Source organism: Bombus flavifrons, chromosome 17 (assembly GCF_040668555.2).
Source record: "Bombus flavifrons isolate JBK064 chromosome 17, iyBomFlav1_principal, whole genome shotgun sequence".
NCBI lineage: Eukaryota > Metazoa > Arthropoda > Insecta > Hymenoptera > Apidae > Bombus > Bombus flavifrons.
Genome location: NC_138458.1, coordinates 5,872,161 through 5,890,376, shown reverse-complemented (window position 1 = coordinate 5,890,376; position 18,216 = coordinate 5,872,161).

Genomic DNA, 18,216 nt, shown 5'->3' with positions numbered 1-18,216 from the left:
TCATGTGGCAACCTCTCAGGTACCAACGATTCAACAGTGCGTGGCTATATCAATTGTAACAAAAATCTACGTCCCTCGTTGCCACATTACACGCTGTTGTTTTCAAGTTAGAATTTGCCAATTATCCAGCGAAAATGAATTGTCTAATTCTGCGTATCGCAAAAAAGACGACGATGCTTTGACCCAGTCTGAACTACTAGCTTCAACTACCTGAAAAATCCACAAAGAAAGGAGAGCAAATGCCAGGTGTCCTGAAGTCATACCTTACCAATTATCAGGAGGAAATCAATTTTTAAATTCTGAATATTAAAAGAAAGACGGTCTGAGACCCAAACCTATAATCAAACCAATTAAACATGTAAGTCGCTTAAAGCCGGCTGGAAAATTCAGGAAAAAGGAAGATGCGCCCGAACGAAGAGAAAACGAGAAAGCAGATTGACGGCCTCGACCTGTAATTTGGAAATTATTGGAACAAAAGGAATTTTGTAATTTTCTATACATCGAAAGAAGGACGTTAAGAATCGACGGGAAAGGAAGATGCACGTAAAGCTGGGACAAACGCGAAGATCAACGATGCCATCCACGCGGTGCAAGGATCGAAATATCAAAAAGTAAATATAGGCTTTTCGATAAAAAAGATACCAGTGACCTTGAATTAAAAAGAACGCGGTATAAATCGCGTGCCGCTGGAGAGCGTGCAACTTTCTTCTAAGAAGCTTTTCATACGAAGAATGCAGATGTTCAAGCGATTCTGAGGATCCTAAAACTACGTCAGAAATCGGCAAAAGGAGCGATAGCCCAAGAAGGACACGTGATAGCACGAAGATGCCAGACGCGCAAGGACCGAAATCCCAGAAGACCTCTGGGTGGAGACCGCTTTTCTGCTCGCACGGTGACGAGAGATGCACATGCGGACACGGTGTTTCTGGTTCACGGTCGAGTCACAAAGTGGCCGGTTTAACTTTTAAATTGAGTGCAGGGCGAGGCAGTGGCGGGCCCGAGGAAGGGATAGGCAACAGAGAACGAAGCTACCAGGCACAGGGAAAACTGTGCGACTCGAACTCGGTGCAAGTAGGCATGGCTTCCTGTTGGTAGCCGATGCGTGACGCCCACACCAGTCATCTAGCTTCTTGCAAACGCGCTGGCGAAACCACCGGTCTCTGCCATTTCTCCTGTCCGCTGACGGGATCATCGAAGGCACGCTGACGCGTCATGAGATCGGTTCTTCGTCCACGCGTAACGCGTGTACCGGTCTACGTCCTGTTTCTGTCGATGCTACATCCTCGTGAAAACGTATGGGACCGTTAACGGTGGCGCGGCATTTCCGTACGGTAGGTGCGGTTCAGCAACAGTCGTGCGACCGTTTTACTGTTAGACCAAGCCACCACGTTGTAATTATCAATCGTTCGCGTTTATTTTTCGCGGGCAAAAAACTGTTTCCTCCGATACGCGGCCGGCTACCTCGTCAGTCTGGAATTATTTCGATCCGCCGGTCAGATAATGTTTAATTTTAATTTTTAATTCGAACACGCCGGGTTCAGCGATGCTGCGCTCTCTCGACTGGAACGCACGCCAGCCCGTGAATCCGAGCAAATTGGAAATATACTTTCGTACGGCGGAAGAGTCGAGGACCGGGCTCGAAGATCGCTCGCTCGGAAATGTTGGCCGGTTGCACGCGCAATGGTAACTTGACGATTCCTTTCGCAGAATGCCACTCACGGTCTTTGTATCCTTCTTTCTCCTGCAATTCTAATTCACACAGGTCTCTGTGAGCAGATCAGTGCCACTGTGTTACGTGATCGATCGTCAGATATTTGTCTTTATTTATCGATATTTGAACTTTTTCTCAGCAGATTGGGATTACAACAGGGTCGCAGAAGACGAGGGGCAATACGAGTAACGTAAGACGCACGTAGATCTGTGCAGGTTGATATTAATGCGGATTATCAGGATAAATAAATTGGGATAAAAATAAAATCAGGATAAATGCAGGTAGTTGTACTATGTAATATGGTTATTGTACTGGTATCGTGTATCGGTATTGTAATTTAATTTTCTACTCTTTTCTCGTTTTTCCTCCAGCAATTATAATTCACACAGGTCTCTGTGAGCAGATTACGTGCCACTATATTACACTATACTACGTGATCGAATATCAGATATTTTCCAACAGATTATAATTACAACAGGGTTGTAGTAGATAACGGGTAATACGAGTAATATAAGACGCATGTAGATCTATACAGGTTGATATTAATGTGCATTACGAGGATAAATGCAGGTGCCTGCGTGTATAGCTAATAGAGTTTACCTTAAGTTATAATTATCATTATGCTTTAACGTGCATGTGTTTTTGTTTATGCGCACGTTTCACGATTATTCTTCTGATTTATTTCCTATGTGCAACTGCAAGTGACCGCAGAGCTGGAAGGCAGGCTAAAATACACGATACGATTATAATTCTAATTACGAATTACGTTCTTATGATTAGTTTACTAGTATACTTTCTCAACTATCCTTCATACTATGCTTCTTGTATCATCTATATAGTATATATCTGTATATACTATACTATACTATATCTATATAGTATCTTGTATCATATATATAGTTGCAAGATAGTAGCTGCACATATTTTACAAGAATGAAACGCTGTATGCTTGTGTGCTACATTGTTATGCCACTTTGTGCTCGCTTATCTGCTATATTTCTTACACTATACATTTACAACATTACATAACACGTCGTTGCTCTTGAGTCAACGGAAGACTCACGCTCGTTTGTGCCTTGGAATACCAACGTTGTTTTCGTTTGCTAGATACCATCGCCGTTGTTTTCGTTTGCTAGATACCATCGCCGTTGTTTTCGATCGCCAACCGGAGTTACATCTGAACTTTTCATAATAACACCGGTCGATACAAATAAACGAACGTGTTCTCTAGGACAGTTATTATAGCGAGTGAGATAGTGGAGCAGAGGAGCGTACAGTCGAACAGTAGCATTGAGCGAGCAACGACTACGACATACACTATCTCTGCACTTGTACTTACGATGATTTTAATATAATTGACTATTATCATTTTCATATCACTGGTCTCTTTAATAAACCAACCAACACGTTTAATATTCATTTCACTGTTATACAATTTTTAAGGAATTGAATGAGATTACAGGGCTAGTACGATACGTTTGCACGATAAGATATTTGCATGAATGAAATACGATTTGCAGAATTTGTTAATTCATTTAGTTCTCTGACTCGATCGTTTGCACTTGGTTGATTTTAATATGCATTTTCGTTGGGAATTTGATGGATCCTTTGGAAGGAGAAATATTTTATTCGATATCCTAGTTAGTGGCCGGTTAACCGAATTTCTGCGGATTAAATTCACTTATCTAAACGTGAACTCCTATTATTTGAATGAGAAATTGTAGGTAGCAGGCAGAGTCAGTAAACTTTCATTATATGAACTCTAGTTACAACGAACAGCAAAACCGAACGAATTATTCTCGAATATATCAAGCCACTGGCGAATAACGAAACGCTACTGATTTGAAACAATTGAATTCTACTTAATTAATTTTCATAGCAAAAGGAAATAGTTCGTAGAAAACTTATGATTATTTGGCATTCACTATAACAGAATCTATATATCGTTATAACATAATAATAATAATAATAATAATAATAATAATAAATGACGAAAGTATTAGAACATGTGAATGTTCATATTTAGAGATATACATACAAGAAAATTTGATGAAAATTTGAAAATGTACGCAGAAATTACAAGACATTTGTCGCATTCTAAACAACCAATCACACGTTCCAATTGCATATTTAGAAATATTTAAAACGTTACATTAGTGGGCCTCATTATACGTTCAAATTATTCATTTAAAAATACAAATACAAATTTGAAAATGTACGTAGAAATTACAAGACATTTGTCGCATTCTAAACAACCAATCACACGTTCCAATTGCATATTTAGAAATATTTAAAACGTTACATTAGTGGGCCTCATTATACGTTCAAATTATTCATTTAAAAATACAAATACAAATTCGAAAATGTAGGTAGAAATTACAAGACATTTGTCGCATTCTAAACAACCAATCACACGTTCCAATTGCATATTTAGAAATATTTAAAACGTTACATTAGTGGGCCTCATTATACGTTCAAATTATTCATTTAAAAATACAAATACAAATTCGAAAATGTACGTAGAAATTACAAGACATTTGTCGCATTCTAAACAACCAATTGCACGTTCCAATTGCATATTTAGAAATATTTAAAACGTTACATTAGTGGGCCTCGATATTTAGCGCCAATTATACGTTCAAATTATTCATTTAAAAATACAAATACAAATTCGAAAATGTACGTAGAAATTACAAGACGTTTGTCGTATCCTGTACAGACAATTACGCGTTTCAATTACACGTTTAAAATACATAGATACAGATTGGAAATAAATTCATGAATGAAGGTAAAAAGCACAAGTTGTAAACGTACAATGAATGCGAGTCGCAAGATTATTTAAACAATTCAACATACGTTACAGCAACAAGCCTCAACGTTTAGAACCAATTAAGACAACTATTTTAAGGCTCTATACTACTTTTTTATCAGATATACGACCACAGTAAACGCCTCGTAAGTTTCATAAACATTTGCAAATTGCAGAGAATGAAATTGAAAAGAAATGAAATTTAAAAAAGCTTCGTATAATACGCGTAATAGGAAACGTATAATAACAATAAATAATACGTATAATAATATTCCAACACGTTCGCGAGTCACCGCGTGAATTGCTGCAAACGTTCCGATAAATAAAATCCTAATATCTGCCAATTATCGCCATATTATTCAAATTACAGTGAATAAAACGTAATGACATTATTAGGAACAGGTCCGAAGCGATGAGTATCGTGTGGAACAGAGAGCCGCGTGTTTTGAAAATTGGCCGGAAGTGGCGGCGCCTCGGCACCTTCGAGCGAAACGCTGAAAAGAGCATAACGCGAGGGCAGAAGCCGTGGGAGAAAAGCAGGATGAAACGAGTGGCCGACCTTGAAACGTATCGTACGAGTTCCGTGTAAATGGACGATCTGTGCCCGACCGAGCCAAATAAGCGGTTTCGAGGTATCGATTTTAATTTAACATTAACGAGCTCGTTCATTAAACTTTTGATAATGCATTGCTCGATAAATTTCGCCAGGTGAACTCTCGCCCTCGTAACAAATACGCGGGGTCACTATTACGCGCCGGCTATAATTATAAAATACTTTTCGAAACGCGAGAATATTTCCGCTACAACTTTTCCGCGTTAACCTCGAACAACGAAATTAAATTCTCGTTAACCCCGTGGATACAGCTCGATCAATTAATCCCGATTAATAAAAGAATAATAGAGGAAAATGAGCGTTTTATTCGATGAATTTCATCGATTAGAATTGTCGCGAAAAATTAAACGATCGATGAAATAAATCGCGTCAGTGTAAATCATTGCCATTAGGAATTCTTATCAGACAAAAGTGAGAAATGTGCTGGCGTGTGTGTGAATTTAAAAAAAAATGGGATCGCCATGAAACTTGAAACGTAGAACAGAGAACTATGATAAAGAAGGTCGGAGAAGAAACTGTGAATCGAAATAAATGTATTAATTATTTCGTGAATAAGAAATGGAATATACGCAATGAAATTTTCAACGACAAATAAACGAACGACGAATTAAACGAACGCAGTGCTTCGAAAAAAGTAACTGGATCTCGCTTCGATTATGGATTCGATTGCCGTTAATTGCACGCCAGATATTTCTCATGGCGACAAGAAGTAACATTAATGGAAATAAAATTGCACATATAAATGTATAAATAATCTGGCTAATATATAAAGCGAAAAACTTGGCGTCGACCGTCGACTTAGTCGGCTAACGATCAAATCGGTGAACCGTTTTGCACCTCGTATTCACGCGCAATGGCCCGTTCGTGAGACCGACGACACCGGAAGTCGTCGACCATTCGTACGACAAGGTGGAGACTCGTGGAAAGTTAACGAGCGTGCCACGACGTCGCTCCATCTCCTCGCGTAGATTTATCGTGTTCCGATTTACAAGGCAATTCGCGTGCTGCAATAATAAACATAGCGAGTAGCGATAGCAACAATAATAGCAGAAACAGCAGCAGCAATAATAACACTTTGAATTTCACGAGCGACGGTATTAACAATTACAATGGTAAAAATAACGACGATCGTCGTAACGAATAACTGATAACTTGCCTGTAACGAGCGTCGTTGTTATAATTGCGAAATAAAGATATGATAATAAAGAAATAAAATATGAAGAAATTGCAAGTGACGTTTATGATAATCTCCGTATAGTTGTGATATTTTCCTTCGACGATAAACAGCAGCGCGTACGTTCTTGTAAGATAAATCCGTCCAAATCTCGCATTTGTCGCTATGATTTCTAAGCGAAAATAAATTGGAAAACTTAGCTCGCTTTCTTCGACTCGTTACGCATCGATTTTCCATATCGATCTTGTAGTTTGAAGTGTGACAGATTATTCTAATTTTAATCGCCACTTAATCTATCATTAAGTAGCTTAAACTTTCATAACAAGTTGAGCCGAGATTAAATGTAACATTGAATACGATAACATATTTCTAAGTATTAGTTAAGTACCAGTTAAATGCCACATTCTTAAGATTAACGTACAACTTCTGAAAATGTACGCCAGGTCCTCTCTCCTGGCTGTGAAGCCGAAAAATAAGTAGAGCCACACACACACACACACATATATATATGTCGGGTTATCATTAGAGTTAGGGGCGTGTAATGAATGTTCCCGTGAACCCTTGTTACGTACTATAAATGATATCTTACTGATACAAACGTAATTACTACAGAGTTTAACGAGTCATGTATATTTGATAAAAAATTAGTATACCGAGTGAACAGTCGTTTTAAGCAGCTCGTAACAGATCAATGAAATTTGAAAAATTCGTAAAAGGTTTACAGAAGCGAGCCTATGTACATTAGGTTTATCCTGAAAGCTGATATTATATTCCATTTCAGGTTCTTCTTTTTCAGATTAATCAGCAGTTCTTTTGTACGTGCGAGTGTTTGCCATTAGAAGCTGTTCCTTCTTTCAGAGTTCTCTTGTATTGACGAGCATGAATTAAATCGAGTAAATTAATCATTATTGAAAAGAAAGAAGAAAATAGACCTACAGTCTTAAGTACACGGATTTGTACGGGTTTCTCGTGCTTGTGGAAAAGCAGCGACACGCGATCTTCGACAGACGCGTCGTCGTATAAAGAGAACCCGGTTGCAAAGTAACACTGAACACCGTCATCGTGGCGAAACAAAGCGGCTCCGCGGCACAAAGACTATTTCATCCGTCTGTGAAGAAATGTCAAACACGTCGGTTGTCGGGCCCGGCTAAAGGCAACTGGAAAACGAAAGGGTAAGATAGAGAAAAATCGCGGTCTGTGTATTCATAGACGCGGCTCGAAAGAGACAGTGGCGGAAGAAAAACGGAAGGTGGAAGAGGAAGCGAAACGTGAGAAGCCGAGGAGGAAAGGGAAAGCGAAGGAAATGAAATAATCTGACGGCACAAAGCAGACAAGAAGAATCACTCGAGGTGACTTAACTCTCGAAAAGTTTCAACTTCCAACGAAAACCCTTTAACCAAGTGAAAACGACGGACGTAGAAAAAGAGGAGGCAGAGTAAATTTCAATTTCCACGGCGCAACATCGTGTCTCTTTGTCGAATGTTCGGAAGAGGATTCGGGACAGCGTTGTCGCGTTTCGTTTAAAAACAAAGCAAGAGGAGGAGAAAGAAAAGCGGATCGGTGTTTCACCTCGCCTTTCTCCGCTAATTACAAAATTAAAGGACCAAAGAGACTGCTCGCGCCGGATGAATGAAACCCCTAATTTACCGGGCAACAGTCGCTTCAAGGTTACAAACGTTTGAAACAGAAACGCGGCGGTAAAAGCTGCGCTCAATGCTCCGTGCATCGTGGAGGGGCAGGGGGGAGCGTAAAAAGCATCGTCGCCGTAAGAAGAGAAAAAGCAGCAGAACAGAGAATTAAAATAGTGGCGCCACCAAAGAACAAGATACAAAACCCGCGTGGATGAAGGGAACGAAAAGAGAGGAGAGCCAGTGACACGGTACCGGGAAAAGAAACGAAACGATCGTGATACGCGTCTAGCGAAAGGGGTGACGCGAGTAAAAGCGGCCACAGCGAGCAACGAAGAGGAACAGAGAGGAGCGAAGAGAGAAGAAGAGTTGGAAAGTGAAAAATAAAAGCGTCCTTCAGCCGTCTAATTATTTTAATTTGCATCGGATAATGAACGCTGCAATTAAAAATAATAAAAAAGACCTGTTCACCCCTCGCGTGCCACGTTCCCTGCTCGCAATGTGCAAAGAGAATGTAAACACGGATGAACGAAGGCTGACGCGCGACAACCAGCCAGAGAAGAGAGGGGAAAAGGAAACGGGAGAAAAAGGTGGAACGAAACGAGGCGAAAATCGGGCTGACATCGAGTCCTGCGTGATAGGGTTAATGAGTCAACGGGTCAATTACACGGCGTCGATTGTAAAGCGCGTTCGAAATACAGCGGAGTCTCGGTTATCCGATTGCCGTTTGGCCCAAGTTCCGTATTGTTGCACCAGGTGCTTTGAATTTTATCGCAACTTCGCTTTGCTCCTTTTTTCTTTTTCGCCATTTTTTCACGAAATGTACGAAAGCGTAAATAGTTGAATATTTGCGAAAGCAGTTAGTCAAACTTTCAACGACCATCCATAACGAATTAAGCTAAAACAGCCAAACGTAGAAACGTTTTCTATGATTTCATTGCACGATTTACGAACAGTGATACCATCTTCCGTGCACGTGCCAGGTAAGTGGCATCCACAACACGTGGAATGATCGAGGTGCCAGAGCGAGGACGAAAAAGGAAGACGAAAGAAAGGAAAAGGTTGGGTGTATTGAAATTGTTCTTTGGTCATCGGCGATCGAACGTTCTCGTTACCTATAAGAACGACGAACACCTTGAAGCGCAATCTCGTAGAAAGGATTTCTTTCCTTAATTTCAATATGAGCTTTCTTCCGCCAGCTACGGCACGATAATGGGCGAAACGAAAGAAACGTTAATTCCATTGGCCTAATCCGATGTTATCGATGAGAATAAAAAGCCCGGCGAGTGACTTTGCCGCGGTAGAATTTCTCGGCGAGCATCGCGCTTCTTCTCTTTCTCGTGTGCCCCGTTCCCAACCGACCAGATCCTCGAATAATTGTGATTCTAAAATGTAGTCAGTCTTTCGCGAGTACCTTCAGAAAATGCACGCCTTCTCATACTCTATTAAGAATATTATTTCCTTCCGTGGAATCGTTCTTCCGCCACCGCTGCCCGAGGACGCGAAAGACCAGAGTGGAAGAAGCATCCCCCGATTCAACTTCTATCCAACCACGTGCGTCTCTGTCTTGCTCCCTGCGGCACCGTTTCCGTCCTTCTCCCACCCTCTTTCTTCTCGTTTCACCTGTTTTTCCTCGCCTTTAGCCGATCTCTGTCGCGCTCACGACCTCGATCTTTTCCTCTTCTGCCTCTGTCTCGTGTTCTTTGCCACCGCGCCGTTTGCTCCTTCTCTCTCTTTCTTCATTTTTCTCTCCGTCTGTTTCCCTTCGGCTCGCCCTAGCCGCCCTCGTGCGCCCGGTGCACACGCGGAAGGGGAAATTTTCTCTCCTCGAGTTTTCTCCTCTGCTCGCTAAGCTCCGCTGATATTACCCGACGAGGAAATTTCGCGATATTCCTTGGCGAGAGATTTATAGAAAAATTAATTATGCAACTTGGAATCCTCTTGCCTCGGACGGCCGGTTTGCACGCGAGCCGAGAAGAGAAGGCGAAAGCGAAGCAGCCGGTAGACGCGCCACGCGTGCACACTTCGAATCGCCGATCCTCTCGCGTTTCTATCGATTTTCCTACGTTTCAGTCGTTGACCGCCTGAGTAGCGGCCAACGCGACAAAACGCTTCCGCGTCACGAATCCTTTTTTCGCGGCCGTCGTATCGATCTCTTGGAAAAATAAAAACGCGCTGTCTAATGCTTAGTCTTACGTGTATTAGCCCCGTTGATGATGGATAGTCTCGGCGAAAAGAGAAGAACGAGAAGCCGAATGAAAGTGCAAAGCAGCTGCCGATCCTACGAAAAGGACGCGTCACTTGCGTATCTCGCGTGTTTCTTCGTTCGAGTACGACCAGCGTTTCTGGTGTTTTAGATGTCTTTAATGAAAATAAAAAATCATGAGAATAGGCGCCAGTTGATGTATTAATCGTTGGTAGGGTCAGATCAAGATTCTGAGAGAATTAATTTTGGCGAAGCTAATGAATCTAGGGCCAAGGTAGAGATAAGCTTTGTTATAGATATATATAGATATATATATAGATATTATGTGCGTTATGTATGTATAGATGGTACATGTGTGTTTGGGTGACGATCTTATTAAATAAAATAAAACGTCTATATACATATGGATTTTGTTATATTTATATTCTGTGATTCTCTACGTTGCGCTGTATTTGTACGGAAGCGAATGTAGTAATCCCATAGGGAAGGCAATAAAAATTATTATAAATTTATAACGAAATATATTTCCATATATTTTCATAAGTTTTTACTCGAAAATAGTGCTCGATATTTTTCGCTACTTGCACGTTCATAAAGATTAACATCCTTCGATGATTTATTCGGTTTTCCTAATTGTTCGCGTACAGTTTCGCTAAAAGTTTGCCAGGCACTTTTACAAGGCAAGCAGATATCAACAAAACGATGAGAAAAGGGAGGAAATAATCGCGGGATCTATAACTGGCACGATCACGACATATTGACGCAACTATAAATCCCCTCGATTCTAAACACGTCGAGCATCGTGTATTTATCTCGAACATGTTCAAAGATCTGTTAAAACAATCAACGTCCGATTCTCATCCTTAGAACCGATAGGCGCAAGAAAGAGGGCGGAGATCTCGCTAGAGCCAGGCGAATTATGCGCTGAAAACGTTTAATGGAAGATAAAAGCTGGCATAAAAGCCTGACGTAAATAATCAACAACGAAGATGCGCAAATTACGCACATTGTTTTATACGACTGTGGACAACAATTTCCTCCGAACTGCATCTTTTAGATTAATCGAGATACACCAAAGGAGCCTCGTGCGCGTGTCACTGTTATTTCCAGATTATTTCAATCTTGACATTTTCATAAATTCACAATTATTGGAAATATATCGGGCGTTTGTTCTCGCCTAAATCGTACAGGCATCGCAAGGAAACAGCCAATTTATTACAAAGCTGCCACAGACGAATCTTTCAACAAGCTCGATCAAATTGCGGGGATAAAAGCTGCAAATTACAATTACAAAAACTACTTTACTTGATCGAATTTTATATCGTTCTACGAACAGGGCGTAAAATTATTACGTGTAGAAAGTTTTCCGATTCTATTGAGAAAATCGGGAGAAACGGGATCCACTGAAAGGGAATAAGCGAGTTTTGCAGTTATTTGAATAGGTAGAAACCTTTCTGGAAACGCACGAGGCGCACCGACTCCGCCGAACTAAAACCTACAAGTGGCACGAAAACTCGCGATTAATAACAATTTGTGTGGCAAATTCTGCGCTGTCGTACGAACGACACGCGTTAACAATCGAGTCGCTGTGTCAGAGAAATGACACGCCTTTCTGGAAGCAGCGTGCGAACCACCTCGATTCTACCGATAAAACCTGAAACTCGTGCAGAGAAACAGCTGATCGATAATTTACATAGCAGATAGTTCATTCATACGGCAGATTGCGCGATATTCTGCGTACGGTGTAGAAACGAGACAAGTCCTAAGGGAACGTTACCGAAGAGGAGACACGGCAAATGGCAGATTGGCGAGCACCGGCGAAGACTGTGCCCGGTAATGAGATGAACGAGCATGCGGATCGCGGGAATTTCAAGAAAGATACAGGATAAACCTGGACAATGCGGAAAATTACAAGGAGCCGTAGCACGCGGATAACAATGCCGCCGGTGGAACCCTAAATGCCCGGGCCCTTTTCCGCTGACGAGGTTGCCTAGTTATTGCCCCGGAGAAGATGCGCCCGATGCATAGATTACGCGCGGCATGCGACGCGCTCGTACGTGATGCGCCGCAATTTCGGGCAAACGGGTTTATTCTGATACGACGTCGTTCAGACGCGCCACACGAAATTAGTCCAACGTTCGTAAACGCCGAGCCCTCGAGAGAATTTGCAAGAGTTACAAGGACTCGTTCTCCTTCCGGATAATAAGGAACTTCATCCTGTCGCAGACTTTCATTGCGCACGCCCTTCGCTTACGACGTTTGCGCGAGAACGTATCCTGGTTGACACGTGCAAGAGTAGATCCTTTGTCTTTTCATTTATTTTTCTTTCCTCCTTTTCGTGATTCCTTTGGCCAAGAGTTTCGGTTTTATAGGGTTCGTTTAAGTTGCTCGTTCGGTAGGCTTTCTTGAAAGTTGAAAGAAGTTGAATCAATTTTCAGGGGTTTTTTACGAGTTTGTTCGCGTTGACGGATTGCGAATTTAGTCTTGCGGCTGTTCCACGAAAGAGGATTGTGTGGCTTTCGCTTGGAAACTAATGAAAAATTGGTCGAAGTTGGAGTTTTTCGAATTTTTCTGAAACGTTCTACGATAATCTTACTTTCAGATCCTGATCGACCGAAGTAGTTGGTAGATCTTCCTTCTCTATATTGTCTTCTCTCTCCTCCGTTATTTCCTCTTCCGCTCCTCCGTTTTTCTGCCCTCTTCGTGCTCCGTTTCTTCTAAAATTTCCATAAAGTGATTCCTCCACTCTTCTTCGCTCATTTCTTCATCTATACCCTCTCTTCTTCTTCTTCTATATTTATTTGTGTATTTCCACGCTTCTTGTTCCGTTTTGATCTTCTTGATTTTCTCCATTTCTTCTTCTTCGTGTCTTTCCTTTCTTTGTTGCACCACTTCTTCCTCTATGAACGCTTCTCTACTGCATTTTCCTTTCATAAACTTTCTCATCTCTCTTTTTCTCTCCTCCCACTCCTTGTCGTACCACACTTTCCTTATCTTCCTTATTCCTTCCACCATTTCCTTATCTTCACTTTCTTCTTTGGCATTGCTTCGTTTACCTTCCTCTTCATTTCTGTCCACATTTCCTCTGCTGTCCTTCCATCGCAGGTCCAGTCTTTACGTTGCTCCAACATTCCTCCATTCCCTTTTCTCCTTCTCTTCTTCTTTCTTTCCCCCGTTTCCTCGTAGTTCTATTTCTAACGGCATGTGCTCCGACTCTGTTCTTTTTCCTACTTTCGTGTCAATTATTTCTTCGGATCGACCGAAGCAAGTCGATCAGAAATTACCATCCAATCTTCCGAAACATTCGCGTAATTTGGATTTCGAAATACCCCGCCACTTCTGATTACTCCTTTTCCTTTATATCTCGGCCATCGAATTCCATTTATATTCGTCAATGGCAAGGAAATGATTTATCGAGCGATTTATATACGATCATGTAGCAGCATGACGCGAGCAACTTTTTCCTATCGTTCAATTAATTACTCGATAAATATCCATTGCTCCGGACGTTGGACTAACAGCCTGAGCAATTATTACCAGCTATATATGGAATTAATTGTTAGTAAGAAATGTCTCGTATCAATAAATTCATCGGATCACGCTGTTCCATTAACATCATCTCGCCAGCCGAAATTAGCACCTGCACACGAAAGGCTATTTCATACGCTGAACCGACTAATACGCGATGGTATGTATCAATGACGTTTTACGCTGCTTAATGACTGTATTACGCTGTAGCGTAAGCTCAAGAGATGCGCATGGATAGAGAGAAAGTGACGCGGATATGGCAGAAGCTAACGGGCCCGTTTCGCCACAAATTAGCGTCGTAGACGCGCGCCTTGATATTTCATTTGCAACAATGTCGCGTGAAATAAACTCGCAGGGAAGACGCGTCAGGTGTGTGTTCTTCAATTTGCGTAATGCAGAGCTTAAGCTCGATGGCGAAATAATTCGTAGAGTTTACGTAAATAAAGGAAGCATCGGATCCAAGGTAGTTGACTCTGAGCAATTGATAAGACGATAAAATAAATAAATTTCCTAATACCAGGCAGTCCAACTATCGATGAGCTTATCAAGCAACGAAGTAACGTGTGAAAGTTAGACAAAGAAAAAGCTCATATGCAGAAGATTTTCACTTGGAACGACCAATTAATAGGACGATAAAAAAGCAGATTTCTGTCGTTCGTACTTCCACAGTTTCGTAATTCCGGGCTCGAAATAGTAACGAGTTTATCAAGCAGCGAAATAATGTGTCAGAGTTACGTAAACGAAGGAAATTGCTATGTCCAAGAGATTGTCAATTCTAACGACGAGTCGAGTCTAGCCAATTAATAGGATGAAAAAACGCGAACAAGTTTGTGCAGTTTGTACCGTTCGCATTTCCGCAATTCCGTGCTGCGACTGTTAACGAGTGCAATAACATGGGAAGGTTATGCGAATAAAGAAATTACTATACGCAAGATGTTCTTCGATTCCAACGACTCTGGACTCGACTCTGGTCAATTTTAATACGACGACAGACGCTGAAGAAATTCCTGCCTTAGCCCATTATCGAAGCTTTCTATTTCAGTCGCCAAGTATTCTTCAGATGTGAGAGATCACGTTTGTCAGTTTATATCGGTTTACTGTACTGACCATTTTAAAGAATTCCATGAGAAGTGATATGATTTAATTTCTTATTTGTTTCTTCCAGACAAATAATTCTTTCTTTTCTCCTCTGTTATAAAGAATGCAGGACGCGATGTTTGCGAAGTAACATTGTCTACCAATCGTTTTTTTTTTTTTTTTAGTTTATTCACAATTTGTCCGATTTGGACATTTGGTAGAATTTTTTGGCTGTTTGATTATCACGTGGGTGACTACCCCCAGCGGGAGACCATCTTCGTATTTGTTAGGTCATATCCTTTTTAGTCTTCTTTCCATGCTTGATGTGTCGATCGTTTCGAACAGTAAAAATCGATAGCCTGCACGAAGAATTCGGATGTCGTTTACTGCACCTTTGTCCTTTGAAGTAAAAATGGGTTAGACGATCTAACAGCAAAGCGGAATAACATGATAATCGAATGATTTAAATTCAGCGAAATTGAGCGAAAGGTTGCGCCGATGGAAGATTAACAGCGGACGAATTACGAAAAGCGCGGGAAAACGCGAGCGTCGGGAAACTCGGTAGTAGAGGGAAAAAATTGAGTAACACAGATTAAAGGCGGAGACTGGATTCTCGTTGTAGTCGTACCACGTCGACGGTGCTTAAAAAGTGCCCCCTCGGCGCCGCGCGAGAATACAAACGCGACAAAAAACTCCCCCTCGAGAAGCTCCTCGGGATTCCCAACAGTCGCCCTAAAACCGACCACCCTAAAAGGGCATCCCTCCGCCCTTCTAACTTCCTGCCTGGCCGCCACTGCTGCTTTACCGACGTAGGGGACCCGATCGAGGAAACTTTTCCGTACAACAGGCTGCCTTCGTCCGATGTCACGTGATCCAGGAGTTCGAAGGGTAGAACCGGCTTCTCGCAAAAATTACGCTACCCTTTTCCTTCCTCGGTTAGTTCTTCTTTATTTAGTTGGCAGCTAGTAGCGAGTTAGCCTCGGCGTCTTTACAGTCTTTGGAAATTAATTCGAAGGAAGAATATCGTTATCTTTCGTTATTCACGATGAGAAAAGTTGTACGAGTACGGCAGAGAGTTAGATGGGAAGGGTGGACGATATTATTGGCGGAAAATTGAGGAGTTAAAGTGGCCTCTATGAAAATTTAAAGGTTTCTTCCTTTTTTTTCTTTTTTTTTTGCTTTCTTTTCGAGAGATGCCGCGGTCTCGTCGCCTTACATCAACCGCTCGTTGTTCCTTAATTAAATTGACTTTTTGACTACGATGCAATTACCGCGTCGTGAATAAAGCCGGAAAGAAAATTCTCTGACCCAGAAAGCGTTGCTGAAAAATTGCCGTGGTTAAGCATGACGAAGAACCGCGATTTCTTTTCTTTTCTGTAATCTTTTCTTTTTTTTCCACTCCCGCCCTCCCTCCTCCTCTTCTCCGCTTCTTTTTTTCTTCGCCCTGTTTTCGCAGATTAAAAGTAAATTTCGAATTTACGCGTGCCCACCGGCATCCGGAAACCGCTCGATCCGAATATTACGGTCGGATTAATGAGAATTTACGATAACAAAGCTGACTGTAAAAATCGATCGCGATTCCAGCTATCGTACCGGTTCCACTCGAAATGGAGAGTGAAATGCCCGCTTTGAATCATTTTCATTGGCTCTTTGATAAACGCTGGCGACCTGAGCTTCGAAAAATAAGAGAAATGGAACTGAGGCTGAATGTTACGTAAGCGAAAACTCCATCGTGAGTATGTAATTCCTGCTAAATTATAAGTTTCTTCTCGCTCCGTTTTATTTTTTTTTTAAATCCAACATATACGCTGGATATTAACATTTCTTTTTAAGCAGCAACATCCCGTGTTACGATCGATAAAGTGTTTTCGGCACACGCGTATATCTGGAATTGGACCGGCCGCATTTCGTATTCATTGCGTGGAATGAACATTAATGGGGAAAAAATAATAATTCATCAAAAGTGCGGACAGGTTTTCGTGCTAACGACCTCCAGTCACGAATCGAGCATTCCTGCGTAATGAATCAAGATGGTGACACAAAGTGGTGGCACCCTACTGACCCTAATGCGTGCGATCGCGTTAAAAAGAATAAAACGCCGGAAAGAAGGAGACAAAGAGCTGCGTAACAATTGGCAAATTTTCTATTGCTCCTCGATATTTCTATATAAAAGACAAAAATATAGATATACAGCTACATGAGAAGATCTCTTAGTCTGGTGAAAAATGCGATAACAGAGGCAGGAAAATAATTAGCTGATAAAAATTGCTGCAGAATAACACGGTAAGACGAGATCGTGCAGTTTTCGATACGAAACAGATAAGAAAGTTATTTACAAGAGATATTTGTTGAAGTTGTAGGGAAACAGTGAATTAGCAATTATGTACACGTATCGATTCACACGATCTTCTGGTCTACATCCCGTTAAAGTTATCTGAAGCTAATAACAGATTAATTGATTATTATTGTTAATTTCTCTGAGATTTCGATAATTCCTTAGGAATCTTCATTAATTCGTCTTCCTCGTTAATCCGCCTTTACGTCGTTCGATTTCGAGCTGCAGCTTTATCGTAGAATACGATAGTTCGCAACTGTCGTGTCGATGTTCCAAGATATTTCTAGGAAACAAGGTGTTTCTTATAAAAAGCCATAGGAATATTATTCTTCCATTTGTCACGAACAAACATGTTCAATTGTTTTCTTTTTTCTAGTTTCTTAAGGCACAAATACCAAGCAACACGTTACGTAAAAAACAGGTAATCGCTACGTAATACGATGACACGTGTGATTTTTTCGCCAGGAGCCGCGTCCTACTTGTCGCTTGGCGCGAGAACGTTTGCACAATGATAAGCAAGTCCATTTCTGTATCATCGCTAAGTGTCCTAACTTTCCGATGATACGATAGACGATAGGCCATCGTTTAACACTGCACATTAGTTTACACCAGCGAATATTCCTTAGCCGTCTGAACGATGAAACGAAACAACTATTACATAATATCTACGTCATGTAACACCTACGCTCTTCATATTTGAAGACCACCGCCGTGAAATCGCGTTGTTATTTTAAATATTGCATCGCTGGCTACACACGCAACCGCTAGAATGCGGATTTTTCTGCGTTTGCAGGAGATTCGAAAGCGAAAAATTCTGCAAAACGCGTGTATGAAATACCCAAAAGCATAGTGTTTTCCACGATACGATACTTTGATGTAATAATTTTATAATAGTTGATGAATAGAACATAATTTTTAACCAACATCCTATTTGTTTAATTACATTCTCAAACGCGTGAATTCGCATAAAAATGTTTGAGTATTACGTTTCGGATGTTGGATGTAGTATATTCTGTACAAAATTTGAAAATGTTAGCCAATTGTTTGGAACGGTTAAAAAATTCTACCAAGTGTCCAAAGTGGACAAATTGTGAACGAAAAGAATTAAATAAAAAAAAACATTGTTTGGTTGCAT